General features: G+C 40.8%; 1 protein-coding gene across 3 annotated transcripts in view; it reads left to right on the top strand.

Annotated features, from left to right (window-relative positions):
* Window positions 1-6,932: 6,932 nt before the first annotated feature.
* Window positions 6,933-14,337, top strand: part of B4GALT4 (UDP-Gal:betaGlcNAc beta 1,4- galactosyltransferase, polypeptide 4) — a 25,027-nt gene continuing 17,622 nt past the window's right edge. For all 3 annotated transcript variants that reach the window (XR_001145780.1, XM_004675196.2, XM_012729490.1), the window contains exon 1: window positions 6,933-7,015. The gene's annotated coding sequence lies outside the window, so the exon portion shown is untranslated. The remainder of the gene's footprint in view (window positions 7,016-14,337) is intronic.

A 14,337-nucleotide genomic window follows, 5' to 3' on the forward strand; every position in this document is an offset into this window, starting at 1 on the left:
TTCTTTTTTTAGATTTATTTATTTATGCACACAGAACTGGTGTATAGGTTAGAGGTTTGGGGGGAGCGCGGTGTAAGAGGATTTACCAGAGACAGACTGGGCAGCAGAACCAGCAGATTGACTAAGTACACTGCTGAGGGGAGCAGGGGGCAGGTCAGGAGAGGTCTGCTGTGCCATGTGGGTCACCTCCCTGGCCAGGGATTGAACTCATGTGCACTGGCTGCAATAGCTTCAATCCATTGTGCCACCAGGGAGAGCCCTGCATATTTACATATTTTGCATACAAGTTCTTTAGCAGATATATCCTGGTCACTTTTCTATTCTGTGATATTTTTTTTTTTTTTTGCATTTTCTTAACAGAGTTTTTCAATGAACACAAGTCTTATTTTTAAGTTTAGTTTTCAAGATTTCCCCCTGTATTCTTTTCTAGACATTTTATAGATGTGTGTTTTAAATTGAGAGTTTTGATTCATTTTGAATTAATTTTGGTACATGGTATGAGGTAAGATATATTTTCCTTTTAAAAAAGAGATATCTAGGGCCCTCCCTAGTGGCCAGCCGGTTAAAGCACCGCGCTAAGAAGCTAAAGCCACTTCCCCAAGAGTTAGATCCACGCCTGGCCCAGAGGTGATACACATCGTGGCGACCTCTCCTGACCCGCCCGCTGCTCCCTTCAGCAGTGTACTTCGACAATCTGCCTGTCCTGCTCCCCACTCTGTCTCTGGTGAATCCTCTCACCGCCCCTGCACCTCTGGCTTGTAGCCCAGTTCTGTATGCACAAATTAAAAAGAGAGAGAGAGAGAGAGCGATATCTAATTGTTCAAGCATTATTTATTTAAAGGTCATCATCCTTTCTTTAATGCACATGTCTTTACCAAAAATCCATATGTAAGATTTTATTTATGCAACTTCTATTATGCTCCATTAACCTATTAGTCTAGCTCCATGCTGTTTTAACTGTGGTAGTGCTATAATAATTCTTAAAATCAGATAATGTTGCTTTTTCAAGGTTGTTTTTAGTAATTTAGGTAATTTTGCATTTCCACATGATTTTGCATTGTTTGCTAATTTCTAAAGAAAAACAACCAGCTGGTATTTTTGTTGGAAATGCATTGAAAATATAGTACAATTGACATCTTGACAATATTAGATCTTCTGATCCACAAACAAAATATATATTTATACATATATATTTATATATATAGTTTGCTATATATGTATATGTATATTTTGTGTATATATATTATAGATAGAGATATAAACACACACACACACACACACACACCTAGCATATATAGCATTAGTTTGCTAGTGAGAAGAATCCCATTAATTGATTTTTGAATGTTAAACTCTTTATTCCTGGGATGACTTCCATTTGTTTATTAGGAATCATCCTTTTTATATATTGTTGAATTTTATTGTTAAAATTGTTTCAAGATTTTCATATCTGTATGTAATGTCCAACAGAAGTAATTGCAAAAAGATCTTGGTGCAAAACATTCACTTTTTCACCATTGAATGTATTAGTTGCCGATTTTTCATAAGTGTCTTTTCTAAAGTTGAGAAGTTTCCTTTGTATTCTTTGTTTGTTGGAAATTTTTATCAGAAGTGGAGAACAGATTTTGTCAAATGAAATTTCTCTGTCTATTGAGATGATTAGATATATATTTATCCTTAGATTTGTTAATATGGTTTTATTTTTTAAATATTAAATTAACTGTACATGGTTGAGATGTTGCTTAGCCAACATGCTTGGCCATATTATATTATGTTGTCTTATTCTCTTGGATTCAACTTGTTAAAATTTTGTTTGGAATTTGTGCATCTGTGTATATGAGAAAGATTAGTTTTTTGTTTCATTAAAAGTTCTTTTTACATCATTTTCATTTTGTGCATTTTTCATCTCATAGAGGAGTGTAAAGGATGGGGGGAATAAAAGAGAAACAAATGTAAAAATGAAAACAATGAACAACTATAAACCAGGGGAATGGGATTAGTTCCATTTTTTGGTAATATCTTTGTGTGGGTGTCATATTGGGGTAATGCTGACCTCATAGAATGAGTTGGGAAGTACTCTTTCCTCTTTCAATTTCTTTTGGATAATCTTACATAGAATTAATATTCTTTCTCCCTATGTAGAATTAGACCTAGTACAAATGTTAACTTGTGTAAAGTTAGTATTGTTTCTGCTGCTAACAGTGTCTGGAGTTTTCTGTATGAAAAGCCTTTTAACTATAATTTAAATTTTCTTAATATAGAGCTATTTATCTTGAATGAGTGGTAGTAAATTTTGTCTTTCAAGGACTTGTCCATTTTATCTAAACTGTGAAATTTATTGGCATAAAAGTTATTCTTAATAGTTTCTTCTTCAATGTTTTGTATTTATGCTTTTAGAATCTGTGGTGATGTCACCTCCCTAATTCCCACTACTGGTAATTTGTGTTTTTTCTTTTTTCCTGATTGGCCTACCTAGAGAATAATCCATTCTATTGATCTTCTCAAAGAGCCAGGTTTTGCTTTATTTGACTCTCTCTTTTTTTTTTCTTACTTCATTATTGATTTCTGCTTTGTCCTTTTCCTGCTTATTTATTTTTAACTTGCTCTCCTATTTCTTATTTTGTAGGGTAAAAGCCAAAAATCATTGATTAAAGAACATCTTCTTTTCTAATATAGCTATGTAGCACTCACTTAAGTTCTATGTTAATAACATCTAGAAGTTTTGATATGTTGTTTTCATTTTCATCCAGTTCAAAATTCTTTTCGGTTTCTCTTGATTTCTTCTTTGATCTCTTGGTTATTTAGTAGGGTGTTGTTTAGTTTGAAAATATTTGGGGACTTTCCAAGAATGTTTCATTTATTGATTTTTAACTTAGTTCCTCTGGGATTAGAAGTCTCTTTGGACACCAGGTCTGTTTCCTTAACTCAGGGCATCTGCTAGGCTCTGTCTGATTCCACTCCTCACCCTGCCACTCTTTCAGGGGAGGAAACTGGGACAACTGTAGGGTTCATCATATTTGTTTCCATTTCTCAGAGACCACTGTCCTTTTTTGACTGGTATAGAGTATCCTGAAAACTGTTGTTTTTTATATTCTGTCTGTTTTCTTCAGTCCCTGCAGGTGGAGTGTTAATCTAACTCTTGTGACTTCATCTTTATCAGAAGAAGTCTAGTGATTGCTTTTTCCTCTCTTTTTGATTCAACTTTTCTTTTTGAAAAATGTCAAGATTAAGGAAAGTTTAAAAATTATTCAAGGAACACCTGTATATGCTTTGTCTAGATTCACCTACTGTAACATTTTGCCACATTTGTGCTTGCCATCTCTCACCCACACACACTTTTTAAAAACAATTTATTTATTGATGCCTACAAGAATTGGGGTACAGGCCAGAGGTGTGGGGGTGGTGGTAGTGAGAGATCCACCAGAGACAGAGTGGGGAGCACAGCAGGCAGGTTGACTGAAACACACTGCCGAGGTGAGACAGGAGTGGTCTGTTGTGCCATGTGGGTCACCTCCCTGGCCAGGGATCGAACTCATGCTGTAGTGGCTGTGATAGCTGCAATAGCTTCATGGTGCTGTGCATTTACCTGTTGCACCACCAGGGATGTCCTCCCTCCCGCCCCCCACCATGCCCCCCCCATTTTAACTGAAGTATATGAAATAAATTATGAACATCATGATACATTATCACTAAATAAATCTTAAGTAAAAATTCATTTGCTTATATAAACCTAATACAATGGTAGAATTTAAGAAATTTAAGATTAATAGAATATTTCCATATAATATGTAGTTTGCTGTAATTATCTATTATAACATCAATAACACAAAAAATTCAGAGGCTTAGAATCCTAGTTTATTACTAAAACATCACATGATTCTGTCAGGGAATTCAGGAATTCAGATAATGCACAGTCAAAAGGGTTCATCTCTGCTAGAAGATGTCCGAAGTCTCAGCTGTGGGTGACTGTCAGATTAAAGAAGACTGTAGTAGTCTGCTAAGTTTGCCATGAAAAAATACCACAGATCGCATGCTTTTCACAATCAGGAGGCTGTAAATTCAAGGTGTTAACAGATTTGGTTCCTTTATGGCTTCTCTATAGGATCTGTAGGAGGTGCATTCTCCTGAGGCCCTCACATGGTCACTTCTGTCTGTGTTGTCTGTGTCTTAATGTCCCCTTCTTTATAAAGATACCCGTCATAGTGGGTTAGGGACCAATACAACAATCCTAATTTAATGTAATTACCTCTTCAAAGGCCCAGTTTCCAAATGTAGTCATTTCTGAGGTTCTGGGAATTATGTCTTCAACATATGAATGCGGACGGGGAAATACAGCCCTCCCTGGAAACTCTTTCATGTATGACCTAACATTGGGAAAGAGTTATAGTATGCTCTTAATTATTGAGACCATTGGAAATGAGCAGGTACAATGCAGGATATTAAAAATAGCCTCAAATTATTTGATCTTCCTCTCACCAAGAAGTGGGGGTATATTTCTCCGACCTTTAAATCTGCAAAGGCCTCTAACAGCTTTAACAAAATGGAGTGTTGTGGAAGAGTAAGTTTAAACTGTCCTTGGAAGATGGAACACAGAATCGGCGTAGTGTTACTACCAATCTCTGCTGTTTGTCTTAGCAGCCACAGCCAGTCCAGTTTCAAAGGGAGGGAAATATATATATGCTTTCTCAGTAAGAGGAAGGTCAAAGAATTCAAGATTGTTTTTCTTTTCTTTCTTTCTTTTTTTTTTGAATAATATAATAGTTTATTTTTACATCATTTTGTGCATTTTTTCATCTCAGTTGTAATCCCCTTGGGCTTCCCATCACCAAGTCACCCGTGTGCCATCACCATAGTCCAGTGCATTTTCCTCTCCCCACTGTTTTTTGTTCCATTCCCCACTCCACCCCTGTAAATGTTTTTATTATTTTTAAAAGATTTATTTATTTGTGCTTACAGAACTGGGGTACAGGCCAGAGGTGCAGGGGCAGTGGATTCACCAGAGACAGAGTGGGGAGCAGAACATGCAGATGGACAAAATACACTGCTGAGGGGAACAGCAGGCGGGTCAGGAGAGGTCTGCCGCACCATGTGGGTCACCTCCGGGGCAAGGATTGAACTCATGCAGAATGGCTTTAGCTTCTTGGTGCTGTGCTTTAACCGGCTGCACTACCAGGGAGGGCCCTGTTTTCATTTTTATTTTTTTATTTATTTATTTTTTCATTTTTATTTTTTTTAAAGATTGATTTATTTATGCATACAAGAACTGGGGTACAGGCCAGAAGTGCCAGGGTGGTGAGAGGACTAACCAGAGCAGAGTAGGGAGCAAAACAGTCAGATTGACTGAAATACACTACTGAGGGGAGCAGAGGGCAAGACAGGCGAGGTCTCCTGTGTCATTTGTGTCACCTTACCTGGTCAGGGATCAGACTTGTGCTGCAGTGGCTGTGGACAGCTTCACAGTAACTATGCTTTAACCTTTTGGACCACCAGGGAGGGCCCTCAGCATTGTTTATAAATGCCAGAACTGAGATGGTCACCCTCAGTCACCTCTAATGCAAAACAGCTGCCTATTTCCCCTTGTCTTTCATGACATTGATATTTTTAAAGTGGGTTGTTTTTGAAGAAGGTCCCTTACTTTTGACTTGTGTGGTTGCTTCCTCATTTTTAAATCCCAATTCCTCCCAGTTCTTGGGAGGAAAACAATAGGGTCATGTCATGCTCAGAGGATCGCCTCAGATGTGATGTTAATTTGTATACAGGTGAGATTAACTAACTACTTGGTGGAGGTGGTGTCTGCCAGATTTCTCCAACATAAAGGTATCCTTTCTCCTATGTATTTGGTAAGTAATCTCTAGAGACCATTTTTTCTCTTTTAAAATTTTCAAAAAGCAACAACGAACACTTCTGTATTCTCTGTCAGACACTTTCAATGTCTGATACCCTTGAGAGTCTAGATCTGTTAGATATTATTCCTGCTGTCACTTATGTGTGGCCTCCTATGATTAGTGGGTTTTTTTTTGTTTGTTTTTAGGATTTATTTATTTATGCGTACAGAACTGGGGTACAAGCCAGAGGTGCAGGGGCGGTGAGAAGATTCACCAGAGACAGAGTGGGGAGCAGAACAGGCAGATTGACAAAGTACACTGCTGAGGGGAGCAGTGGTCAGGTCAGGAGAGGACTGCCACGCCATGTGGTCAGTGCCCACAGTGCCCCTCCAGGGCAAGGATTGAACTCATGCAGAATGGCTTTAGCTTCTTAGTGCTGTGCTTCAACCCACTGCGCCACCAGGGAGAGCCTTAGTGGTCTTATTGTTAAACTTGCATTTTGGGGAACTACACTGAAATTGTCCCCCAGAGTGAAGTTCTGTGTTGTTGTTCAGACACAAGTGACCTGGCACCTGTTTTGTGCTCTTCCCGCCTTTAGTTTTTCTGCGGGTTCGAAGCAGAGGGCTAGGGTTTGCTATCATTGTTTCTGTCTCAGATCGTGATGTCCTCACAGACCTTCTACAAACCTCAGCACAGTCCCAGACCTTCTGCTTAGTTCTCCAGAACCCCAGCACCCGTTCATCCTATGATTTGCCCCTTTTGGGGTGGGCTGGTTCTTGGAGCTCTAGTTCTACCCTGTGGGTGGAGCCTCCGTTTTGTACTCGGTCAAATGGGAAGGATCGTATCTCCTTCACAGATCTCCGTTAGCATTTACAGAGATGCAGTTTGGGAGGAGCCCAGCACCTAACGCAGTGTTGACACCTAGCTTTAGGATATTCCCAAGGATCGTAGTCCGCGGGTCCTTTCCCCTCCTGGAGCTGCCCCCTTCGCCAGGGTGGAGTCGCTCTGGCCGGGGGCCGAGCGCCCGGTTACCGGGAAACCGGAGGCCCCGCCCGCAGGGCGGAGCCACAGAGATAGCGGGTGGTCGGGGGCGGGGCCGGGATCTGTGGGCCTCGGAGCGGCAGGGGCGGTACCCGAGATCACGTCTCGCTGCCTTCACTTTCTCGGGCCAGCTCGGCTCCGCTGCGCCTGGGGTGAGTACGCCGGGCCTGGCAGCATTGCCCGGACCTTCAATTCCGGGCTGGGAGCGGTGTTGAGCGCCGATCGGCGTCTTGCGGCGGCGGACCGGGTCTGCCCCTGGGCGGGGGACCGGCGCGCGTGAGGCCGATGCGGCCGGGCTTCTGTGGGGCGGTCTGCCTGAACCCCAGCGCAGGGCAAAGGGCCTGCGAAGGCCGTGCTGGCCGGAGACGCCGGCTCAGGTGCCGGCGCCACCACGATGCTTCCTGTACTGCCCGTGGGGGGTCCCGGGGAGCTTCTGCCACGTAGGGCGAGATCCTGGGGTCACCCCTGAAGCTTCGTGACACCTTCCCCGCCTGCCGCTGCGACGTGAATAAATCTCTTCCTCCTGGGTGCCCTTTCTCCCCAAGGTTTCTACTAGGAAAGTGACCACCTGATGCTAGCTTGGGGGGGGGGGGAAGGAAGGAGGGAGGTCGGGAGAGGGCGGTGGGCCGTTGGCCTGCAGGGCGGAGAAGTTGTAAGTCACCTGGATTTGAAAGAACTTCTGGGACACCTGTCGTTAGGGGGCTTTTGGTTCAGCTAGTGTCTGTTGATCCGTATCCGTCGATGTTGAGTCGTCCAATAAATAAGGGCTAAGAGAAGGTTTGAAAAAAAGAGAAGACGAAGAGAATTGGGACTGAGAAAAGGCCTTTGGGTCGGTAGTCTTGGAAGAGGTGTCAGCAGCGAGTAGGGGAGCACCTGGTTGCAAAGTGTGCGAGAGAGGTGAGAGAGGTGAAGGGGGAGGACACGAAGGCCTGACGCTCGGAGACCACCTCACCTGTTTGGAATTGTAAAGGAGGAGGAAGAAGATAGTAACTTGAGATTCACCTAAGGGTGAATACGACTCAGGGTCCAGGCTGTGAAATTGTGTTTTAAAAAAAGAGGGGTGAAGGATGTTGTAGACAGGCCAGGCTGGGCAGGGTTTTTGGAATATGGAGGTAGAGGAGATAAGGCTTTAGTGGGCCACAATTTCATATGTATATCTTTTAAAAACCATGCAAAGAGAGGCAATTCACACAGTACTCAGATTTAAGTCACCTGGTAAAGAGAACTGAACATAATAATCTTGAGATAGGAACAATAAAAACTTGTATTTTATATGACACTTGCTGTATTTATGTGACACTTGGAATCTGTGTTAAGGTGATCTAAGGTGTGCTTTTCCCATAGTTGCTTGTAAATGATTTGAGAACTAATCATAATGTCTTGGGAGATGTCTTATTCAAAGTGGGGACTTCAGAGAAAGTCAGGGTGGTTTGCTTTTTTAAAAGCCATCAATGAATAGTAATTTCTCAAACCTACCTGGGTTCCCGTTGAAAATTTGGATTTCCTCCACAAAGGATCCATCTCAGGCCTTTGAAATAAAACCTCTGGGGGTGGAGCCTAGTGGTAGCAATTTCAAATAGAGACCCTATTCTCTGCTATCGAAATGATTGTCAGTCTCTGAGTTTTTTTCTTTGAGATTAGGCTTGTTGAGACCTACTTATTTATTAACTTTTAATGTGATATAGTTGACATATAAGATTATTTCATTTTTAGTTGTACAGCATAATAATTCCATAAATGTATATATTACAGAATGATCCCAAGTGCAGTTACCATCCATCATATTGGGGCTTACTGAGGACAGATTTCCTTAAAGATGACATGAAGGACTTGCTGCTAGACTTATGTAACTAGAAGTCATTTCCTGCCTGTTAATGTCATCTCTAATTTTTAACATATTTTAAAGGCAAACTGTATAGTTATTTAGTCAGAAAAAACATTGTTTTTCATCATAACAATCCTACTTTAGAAAAGTTAAAATGATGGGAGAAACAAAATTTCCATAAATTCTGTAATTAAAGGGCCTTACATATACACATAAGACATATACACTCACCACCTGTGGCCTGATGGGGATTGTATGCCATTAACATTTTTATAATTTGTTCTTTTTCCCACTTAGCTTTCATGAGTACCTTTACATAAAGTTCAGTTTTTAAAACACCATTTTTTTTTTTTAAGATTTATTTATTTGTGCATACAGAACTGGGGTACAGTCCAGAGGCTCAGGGGTGACGAGAGGTTTCACCATAGACAGAGTGGGGAGCAGAACAGGCAGATTGACGAAGTACACTGCTGAGGGGAGCAGCGGGCGGGTCGGGAGAGGTCTGCCACGCCATGTGGTCACCTCCGGGGCAGGTGGCAATTAAACTCATGTGGAAGTGGCCTTAGCTTCTTAGTGCTGTACTTTAACCTGCTGCGCCACCATAAAGGGCCCCCAGTTTTTGGTTATTAAGCAGGTTTTTATTTTCAATTTAGACTTGGAGAGAAGTTGCAAAAATGGCTGCTGAATGAAGACCACATACTTTGTCCCTGTGCCTAAGTGCTTGGTAAATATTTATGGAGTGACAACTGGTGTTCCCCCCATCTATTCTCATATCCCATCCCCCTGCAACATTTTGTTATAACATCTTCCATGCTAGTTTTTTTTTTAAGGAGCTGGAGTATAATCCAGGGGTGTGGGGAGGAGGGGTGAGAGAATTCACCAGAGACAGAAGATTGGGGAGCAGAACAGACTGCCTGAAATACACTGCTGAGGGGGACAATGGGTGAGACAGGAGGGAGAGGTCTGCTGTGCCATGTGGGTTAGCTTGCTGGTCGGCATCCAAATTGTGCTGCAGTAGCTGCTGATAGCTTCATAGTGCTGAGACTTAACCCCTTGCACCACCAGGGAGGCTCCCATGCTACTTTTTTTTTTTTTCATTATGGAAAATTTCAAGCATACATAAACATACAGAGATTAACTTCAGTTGCCTATTAATACTACTTATTACCAATACTTCTCAATATTTGACCAATCTTGTTTCATCTTTTCTTCCATTTTGAGGGGTAGAGCTAGTATATTTGTTTGTTTTTTAATTTTATGTGTGTGTGTATGTGTAACATTACTGTTACTTTTTTTTCTTCAAGGTGTGCTTGTGTTCTTTCTCCCTTCAGATATATTCCCCTATAAAATTCCCACCACTAGTTCAACTGTGAACCATTACCATAGTCCCTTGTGCTTTTTCCTCCCCTGTTTTGATTTTTCCCTTTCCCCTTCCCTTGCAGAATGTCTCTGATTTATAGTTGCCTGCTAATTAAAAATAAATTTATTATTATTATTTTTTCCTTATTTGGTTATTTCCAATCCCTTATTTGGTCCCCCTGTAGTGCTCAGATAAGTGAAACTATTGATATATATTTTTTTTTCTGGGCTTATTTCACTGAGCATAATCCTTTTTGGCTCCATCTGTGTTGCTGTGAATGGCATGTATTTATCTTTTGTGATTACTGAGTAATATTCCATTGTAATGTGTGTGTATATTTTCTTGATCTGGTCATCTCTTTTGGACATTTGGGTTACACAACCCAAATATTGCCTGTTGTAAATAATGCTGCGATAAATATAGGGGTGCAGGTGTCCTTTTGAATTAATGTTTTTGTGTCCTTTGGGTAGATTCCTAGGCATGGAATTGGTGGGTCATAGGGTAGTTCCTGAGGGAACTCCACACAGCTTTCCATGGTGTTTGGGCCAGTTTGCATTCCCACGGGCAGTGCAGTAGAGTTCCTTTTTCTCCACATTCTCAATAGCTCTTTTTTTTTTTTTTTTTTTTTTTAATATGTGCCATTCTCACTGATGTAAGGTGGTATCTCATTGTGGTTTTGATTTGTATTTCATGGATTATAAGTGACATCACTTAAATAAATACAATAAATATATTAAATACAATAAATTTATGTATATTTGTATCAATATAATAAATATATAAAAGATTGATAAAGTAAATATAAAAATCTGCCTTTCAACAGATATTTTTTAATATAACTGTTGGCCATTTGCATTTCTTCTTTGGGGAATTGTCTTTTTTTCTTCTCCCCATTTTTTCACTGGATTGTTTACTTTGTTTTTGTTGAGTTCTGGAGCTCTTTGTAGATCTTTGTGATGAGTCCCTCATCAGTTGTCTTGCGTACAATATCTTTCTCCATATCAGTTTGGTGTCTCTTTGTTTTGGTTAATGTCTCTTATGCTGTGTAGAAGCTTTTCAGTTTGATGTAATCCCACCTGTTTTCCTTTGCTGTCTTTGCTTTGGGAAATGTGCCTTTAAAGGTGTTACTCAGATGTATGTCATATAGTGTTTTACCTATATTTTTTATGCATATTTTATGTGGAACTAGCATATTTGAAAACAAATCGCAGTCATAAAATATAAGAAAGGATTGAAATAAACTCTTGAGTGCAAGGATTATGCTTTTAATTGCCTTTATGTTCCCTCATTGCCTAGCACTGTGCCTGAAAATAGCAGGCAAGGTATTCAGAAAAGAGTGGCTGAGTTGAGAGGAGGAAAACCAAATTATAAAGTCATTTTGAAATTAACTCTAGGCCAGGCTGCTAGAAAGAACAAAAGGTGGTTAGTTCTGCCCTAAATAGCTCCTTCCCTGTTACCTGAATTTGTTCTCTACAGAAACAATTCCTTTTCACTTCAGTCAAAGACAGCTTTGACTGAAAACCCTGGTGGTGCAACAGTTTAGGATGCAGCACTGCAAGCTAGCTGCAGCTGCTTCAGTGTGAGTTCTATCCCCTGCCTAGGAGGTGATCCACATGGCGCAGTAGACCTCTCCTCAGCCGTGTACTTCGTTGATCTGCCTATCCTGCTCCCCACTCTGTCTCTCACGAAGCCTCTCACTGCCCTTGCACCTCTGGCCTATACTCCAGTTCTGTGTGCATAAATAAATAAATCTTTTACTTAAGTGTTATTATTAATCAGTCCCATCTGATGACCTTTTCTCAAGCACCAACCAGAAATTACCTTACCAAAAAAAAAAACCTTTTAAAAAAAATCATTGCATTTTTTTAAATCATAAAAACAATAAATACTCATTGAAAGCAAAATAGAAAATTACAAGGAGATGGAAAATCAAAATCATCTCTATTTCAGTATGAATTCTAGATAACATTGTCTTGGCAGGATTCTGATAATGTTTGCGTGGTAATGAGAGTCAGTGAGTATTATATAGTATATTCCTGGGAATGTACCTGCTGTGTTGGGTTGCATCATCTCATTAATTCTTACAGCAACATTGTAAAATAAATACATTGTCTTTTACAGTTGTATAGGAAAGTTGCTGAGAATTTCTTCAGTTCTAAATTTCTACCAATATAACTGAGAAGCAGGCTATATTGGGCATGTATTAGGCAAGGAAATGTCTTTGGAAAGATGGCTGGATAGGTGTTAGAGACTAGACGTATGTTCTGTCTGGTGCTTTCTGCTTCTAACGCTAAAGTCCTTCTAGGATCAGCAGTCCCTTCACTCAGCTATATTGCATCTGTCACCTCTAAAGTAGCTTGTAGAAAAAACAATGCTCCCAGGCTCAGTGCTCAAGATTGAGATTTTTTTCCGAAAAAAAGATTGTTAATCCTACCAATTAAACCTCCTGCGATTAAGTCCACAAGAGGTTGTCTGATTGGTGCAGGAGCCTGCAGACTGTTGTCTGGCTCTGAGGAGAACAGACCTGCAGGAAGCCATTTGACAGCCCCAAGAAAAGGGACAGGAGGTATGTGGCATAGGTAGACTGTCACCAGAAGGAACTGTGCAGATTTCAGGAGTTTGAGTTAGATACGCCCAGGCATAAAGGGGAAGAACGTGAAGGAAAATTCTATATGAGGGGTGAGGGAAGAGTTCAGACTTTAAAACTGACTGCTGGGCCCAGACCCCAACTCCACCACTTCCCAATTGTGCAGGGGTTTGGGCAAGTGACTTCATCTAAGCCTTCTATTTTCTCATTTATAAAATGAGGGGACTAATGAGTCTTTCCTGACAAGTTGGAGGTAAGAATTAAATAAGGTGATACAAGTGATTTAATGCTAATGCCTGGCATAGAGTAAATGCACACGTTTCTCTTCTTAGGTGTTGTGCTGCGTTCAGGTCATCTGGTATTAGCTTCACAGTAGCCTAAACACAGGCTGCTCTACATAACCACTTCCTGTGTCAAGTTTCTTTCTGTGGTCTGATCCAGGAACTTCACTGTATCTAGAGAGAAAGTGCTTCCCTCTCACTAACACAGATCTCAAATTTTTGAATGTGACTCTTTAGTGAGTATGAGACTATGCCGAAACTTCCTAAGATTGTTTTGTTTTGTTTTTGGCTTCTGTAGTCAATTACCGCATCTCTCCACCTCCTTAAAAGAAAATGCTAATTTCATTATAAAAGGACAGAAATATGGCATACAAAATTCCAAAAAGGAAAAAGAAAAGTTCCATACTTAGAACAATTATTATTAGCTTTGGGGTATCTTTCTATTTTCCTATAGTCTAAGTGGTAATCGCACATAAGACTTAGTCTCTGGTTTTCTTTTTGTCCTCATTCAGTCATGGGTTTTTCATGTTATTACTTGGCACAGAAAATATTTTAGTCTTCATTCTAGCCAGCCAGCTGAGGCTATGCCTCACTGTGGTGATACCAGCGCTCTGGCTGTAGCATTTTCTGTACTGTTCCTGAAAGGACATTTAGAATCTGAGGAGAGACATGGTTTTGGCAATGCAGAGAGGATGTGGGGATAAGGGCCCTCGCCAAGAAGTTCTCGTGACCTTTGTGTATCACCATGGCCGGGAGCTGACCAGAGGCAGTGTGGCCTCAGAAACTGGAAATGGGTCAATAACCAAGCACGTAGACCTTTCTGAGAGATGCATTCACACTCTCCCACTGCATTCACTGAAGTGTGACTTCAGGACGGCAGTTTGTCAGTTGACAGTGAGAAATGTATCATGGGAGCCACGGTTCCAGCCTCGGCCAGTGGGCCTGTTGGCCAACCCTCCTCCAGAATCACTTGTTGCAAATAACGTCACAGTGGTCATCATGGAGTGGTCGCTTACTGTGCACCAGGTGACAGGCTAACACTCTGTATGCATACATTAGGGTCTCCAGCCCCACAGCTACCTCACGGGTAGGAGTATTGTTATCTCCTTGTGACAGCTACGGAGATCAAAGTTCAGGTAAGTAAGTGACTGGAGTTTTGTTGATGAGTGAGAGAGCTATCATTTCTGTCTAAATCTACCCTCCTAGTCCTAAATTGCAGGTTTGTGCTGCAGTTCCCTTGTTATTACAGAATATTCTATATATTGTGTAGGGATTCTGTTGTGTGTCTTGTACACACTCCACCCATTGTGGTGTGCCCCTGCTGCATTTTTTTTTAATTATTACAAAAGTTTATTTTTACATCATTTTGCACATTTTTCTTTTTTCCATCTCGATTGTAATCCCCGCGGGTTTCCCATCAC

The sequence above is a fragment of the Condylura cristata genome, unplaced genomic scaffold (assembly GCF_000260355.1).
Source record: "Condylura cristata isolate star-nosed mole 26May11 unplaced genomic scaffold, ConCri1.0 scaffold00003, whole genome shotgun sequence".
Taxonomy (NCBI): Eukaryota; Metazoa; Chordata; class Mammalia; order Eulipotyphla; family Talpidae; genus Condylura; species Condylura cristata.